This window comes from Prosopis cineraria, unplaced genomic scaffold (genome assembly GCF_029017545.1).
Source record: "Prosopis cineraria cultivar Desert tree isolate PC_DT_omini unplaced genomic scaffold, ASM2901754v1 PC11, whole genome shotgun sequence".
NCBI lineage: Eukaryota > Viridiplantae > Streptophyta > Magnoliopsida > Fabales > Fabaceae > Prosopis > Prosopis cineraria.
The window spans coordinates 21,142,860-21,148,492 of NW_026555342.1; the positions used below are offsets into that span (position 1 = coordinate 21,142,860).

The following is a 5,633-nucleotide window of genomic DNA, read 5'->3' on the forward strand; positions in this document are numbered from 1 at the left end:
CCTGTTGTTACCTTATGAGTAATTTACTATTTATTAATTATAATGTTTTCATGAACATTACATTAGGGATAAATTTAATAAAATATATCATATTTTTACACATTTATTATATTTCTCAATCTACGTGGAAAAATATTAAAAGAAAAATATAATAAACTAGATGAGAATTTTCTATCATCAGATCCCTGTCCTTTTGTCAAATAATTGGGGTCCCCCCCTCGAGACAATATAACATTGAAGAGTTTATTCCAAACACAAATAGCATTTTCAAAAAGGCACAGATAAAATTTATCAAATAAAAAGAAGCCAGTTTTATTCACCGAAAAATAAAATAAAATAAAATAAAGAAGCTAGCTTTATCAATAGGATTAAATTTAATAAAGAGACTAATCTTTTATAATATAACAAATTAATGTTTAAATCTCTATTAAAAAAAATTGTCACATTTAATATCCAACAATATTTTAAATAAAATTATCTTTAATAAAAAAATATTCATAATTTTCTGGGGAAAAAAAGAGGCTAGCTTTGAGCAGAAAGTAGCATATTCTAAAAGCACACAGAAAGCATGACAAAAAAAAAAAAAAAAGCATATTCCGCACCTAAAAGGAATAAAAGAGAAAGAAAATAGAAGGTAAATTATTCGCAATGTCCAAATTCAAGAATTGTTTATTTCTAAATATCTTAAATATAAATGCATGAATGGACTCGTAAATTTAGTAACTTTTTTCCAGAAAAAAGGAAAAAGGTTTGACAACTAGTTAATGGTTTTATTAGAGTGATAATTGGATACCACAAGGGAGAGATAATGACACCTTAAACTTTTTTTCAAAAAAAAAATATGTCACAAGATCTTCTAAAGGAATATAAAAAAGAGTATGCATGCTTTAATTCAAAATATTAGACACTTTTAACCACTTCACCAATATTAAAAAATAATTAAAAGTGGTTTGCATAATTAAAATGGTAAAAAGTATCACTACTTTTCAAGATTACTTTTAAAATTAATCTATCTTCTGAATTACCTTTAATTTTTTTCTTATATAATCTCTCTACAATATAATTAATATGAGTATTTGTGGGAAAGAAAAATATACTATTGACCTTTTCTACCAAGTTTCATATATATTTGGGAAAATACCAATGGGTAGAAATTGTCCTGTATTTTGGAAGAGAGGGAGTAATTTAAGCTTTAACTACTGTATTAATCCATTTATTCCTTCGATCCCATTTTATAAACGTACCATTTTTTTAAATTGAAAATACTAATGAAATGAATTAAACAATTTGAAATTTTGATTTTTTTTCAAAAAGAAATATAAATTTTAAATATGCCCTTCGTTCAATAAAGGGGGAGAAAGAAAGATACTTAAAAAGTGAAATAATAAGCATTTTAAATAAATTTATTAAAAAAATTATTTTTCTGAAAACATTATATTATGAAATATCAAATCACTTTAGAAAACTTCTCATATACTTTTTTTCCCCAAAAAAAGAATCAATTTTATTAATCAAAAAAAATAAACATCTTTTATACTTAAAATGCTTATCTTCAATCAAATTAAGACATATAAATTTTAACATATTATATGTTTTATAACAAAAACATGTTATTAATATTATTAACATTTTAAATTTATTTATTTTAATTTAATTAATATAAATATATTAAATATAAAATGCAAAAAATATAAGTATTCACACGGTTTTTTTTTTTGGGGTACTTTCCCACAGTCTGCTGTGGGCAGCTTAAATAAAATAAGTTTGTCTTTCTGTCATTCACATATCTTTTTTTTATTAAAATAATCATTTTCAAAATATGATTAAATATTAAACATGAGTACTGTTTTAATTGAATTTTCTTGTGGTTACAAGACACAATCATTTTCTCCCTCCGGTGGCCTTTTCTTCCTCCTGATGTACTTTTGTCCTTATATGAGTGGGTCATATTTGTCTTTTTCCAAGAAATTTGTATCGATGGTTGAAAATGACTTGGTTTTAAAATGCGGAAAAGCATGATCACGGATCACCACAGATATGCACATACCAACCATCTCTCTTTCTTTATGTTTTATGGACAGCAATGTCAATGAATGTAATTTCTTCTAGAATACTATGCTTAACTGCTTTCATCCAAGGCCATACCTAGGTTTAGGCAAAGCAAATGGTTGGTTAATTGTCTTTGAGATCTCAGAAAGTTATCCTATGCCACGTGTATGTGTTATTACCACATTGATTGCGGCTAGCTCCTAGGGTTTAAACTTTAAATTGCGACGTGATGTCGGTGTACGTGTTTAAAATTATCTTTTTTATTGTTATAAGAATTAATATTTTAGAAAACATACTCTTAAAATAAAAAATAGCAAAAATAATTTTTTTATCCTTTCTTATTCTTCAAAACACTTAAAATATGTTTTTGTTTTTTATTCTTAAAATAATATTTGATTTTTTTCCTTCTAAAATACTTTCTAAAATATATTAACAAACAGATTTTTTTTTGTTTTGGATAAGAAAAAATTGTTTTTAGAACAAGTTGCCAAACAAGTTGATAGATTTTTATATAAAAATATTTTCTAAAAATTTCACTTCGTTTACAATACGAGACTTTAGTAATTTGTATAATTGTATTTCTAACTTTATTTATTACTTTTTTTAAAAAAAATATTACATTAAAATTTTAATTATCAGGCCCTATATAGAATATTTAATAAGGGCATAATTAAAAAGTTGTATTTTTTTTAAGAAAGGCTAAAGTATACATTTGATTCTTTAATTTTATATAAGTTTTAAATTTACTCTTTTAATTTTATAATATATTTTTAGTCTTTTAACTCTAATACTGTTAGTTTAAAATAATTTTTTTGGGCTAAATTGTTATTTTAAAAAAATTATATTAAATATGTCAATATTTGAGTTTTTTAACGAAATTATCCATGTTAGGGTTAAAGGACTAATAATATACTTTTTTAAATTTAAGAGACGAAAATAAAACTTTATATAAAGTTAAAAGACTAAACGTGCACTTTAATTTTTAAGAAATTAAGATTTCATCTTAATTAAATGTGCTGTTATTCTCTTAAACTTATTGTCAATGGACCTGAGAATAACTAATTGTGTGGAGTAAGATTTTAAAGTAAATAATTATCAATACCCTGTATCAATGATATGGATTGAGTACATACACACATGCTACACACACATAGGGGGGGAGAAGAGCTTTAATATGAAAATATTTAGAATCAGCAGAAAAAGCACATGTGCACCTACTTAACATCCAGATTTTCCAAGATAAATTCATCTCAGAAGATGTTTGGACCTCGCCCCAACCCAGCTGCGTTGGTGTAGACGCAGATGGATCAATATGGAACCACCACCAAGCAGCCTGTGGGGAATTCATACGGGACAACAATGGGAACTAGCTAAGGGGTTTTTACAAGAATCTGGGTACATGTTCTGCAACTGATGTTAAATATTAGCCATTAGAACTAGACTTGAAGTTTGCCAGCACCTCAACTTACTAAATTGTCGACTTGCTCTGATTCTTTTACTAATGCTATGACGCTGTTAAAGCGAAATAATGTCATCAATCATCATCTTTGTAGGGACATAGATTATATTAGAGATTGCTTGCTCCTCATGAAAGATGTAACCATACGACACTCCTACTGAGATATCATCATGCAACAAAGATGTTTCTAGTAAAATGATTCAAGTGTCTTCTGCACCTACAGATTGCTTGCCTTTATATTCTGGCGACAAAAGCTAAATTTTGGTTCCGCTGTAATTTCCTTTGCCTTTTTTTTTACCTTTTCTTTAAGCCTAGCTTGCCTTTGTATCTCCACCAAAAAAGAAAAACACAGAATTTAGTGATTCAGAGATTACGAATATATAATTCATTTTCTTCAAATCTCATTTATATATTATTATTATGTTAAATATTCTTAACTTAATTGATTAATATGTGTGTGTCATATTCAAAGATAATTTTTTCAAATATATTGATAAATTATTATATTGTATAATTGATATTATTTATTAGTAATAATAATTATTATTATATTACAATAATAAATTATAAATATTATATATATCATTTATTGATAATAAAGGAACGTCGAAAATGAGAAATGAATATTTCAAGGATTACATAGAAAACTGAAAAAGAAAAAAAAAATTAACACGTAGCTTGGCAATAAACACAAACAGGAGTTGTCTACGTCTCCTCACAGATTTGCCAAAAATAAAGGCTTCATTTTATAAGCAAAGTAGGAGAGAAGATGTAGGGAGAAATTAAAATGAAGCAAGTAATTAAGTGCCGTGCCGTGCCAGAACTCTAGTTGTACTGAGTGAACTCTGGGATTCTCATTGAGGAAGCTTATTGAATTTTCGGTGTCGATACTCTGCAAAAGTTTTCGTCGAAAATTTGGGTGGTTTTCTTGGTTCACCAGTGCCGGAAGAGGTCCGATCACCGCCTCATGCGGCGGCGCCACGAACACCGCCCACGACATCCTCATCCTTTCCTTGTCACCAAGCTTCTGTGCAGAACACTCTTGTACTTGCCATTGCTCAGCACCTAATTAATTAACCACCCCATATAAATATCAGTTATAACTCATAACTACAAGTGTATAATATATATATAATATGTATATATGTATTACCTCGAGCTGATCACCGACATGGACGAAGAGGGCGTTTTCCAGGTAATCGACGGCGACCCAGTGGTGTTTTTTCCAAACCTGAAGGCCGGGAACGTCGTTGGGGACGAGCAGAGTGAGGGCTGACATGTCGGTGTGAGGCTCAACACCTAAAGCAAGCTCTGGTTGCGGACATGGCGGATACATGTTTATTTTCATTTCCATTTCAATCTTTTCGTTTCCCAAGCTGCTTTTCAACGTCTTTTTCTCCAACCCTAGCCCTTCTGACAGAATCTCCAGCAACTTGTCTGTTAAACCAGCAATTCTTTGTTGTACTCTTCCGTCACTTCCTGAACAACAACAAAACAAATTAACATAATTAATCAGACTCGCCAGACTCCGATTTCGAGTATGGAGGATCCAAATCCCGTCGTATCCATCAACACGAACCTGTAAGAAGCAGGGTTCTTGGGCCACATATCATAGTTGACCTTGGAAGGAGGAGCCATCATGTGGAAGTAATAGTAATCCACTCAACCTTCTCCTCCAGATTCTTCGTCATCTTGGTGCCGTACCCTTCGAAGCTGCCGGTGGAGGGGTCATTAGCGTATGACTCTTTCTCTTTCTGGGGAAGAGCGAAGAACTGCTGGCCGACTTCCTGTAACCGGCCGATCAAAGTCTGCGGTATTCCGTGATCGGTGACGAGGAAGAATCCCCACTCGGAGGCTGCGTCGGCGATCTGCTTGACTAAGAGGTCATGAGGGAGGACAAGGAGATAACCGGCACCGTGACGCCCTCAACGGCTTTGGTATTCTCCGGCCGTTCATCGGCGGGGCGGATGAACTGAGCAGGAAGCTCCTTCAACAGGCCGGAGGCCAAGCACTGAACTCTTTCAACCTCCATGAATATGTATGTTATTGAATGTTTAACTGATTATCGAGTAATTAATGAACATATATGGATGAGATCGATGGAGATGCATAGTGGAGCACGCAT

The 5,633-nt window shown here is 31.0% G+C and overlaps 1 pseudogene; it reads right to left on the reverse strand.

Moving 5' to 3' along the window:
• Positions 1–4,252: 4,252 nt before the first annotated feature.
• Positions 4,253–5,627, reverse strand: LOC129287175 (flavonol synthase/flavanone 3-hydroxylase-like; annotated as a pseudogene).
• Positions 5,628–5,633: the final 6 nt, after the last annotated feature.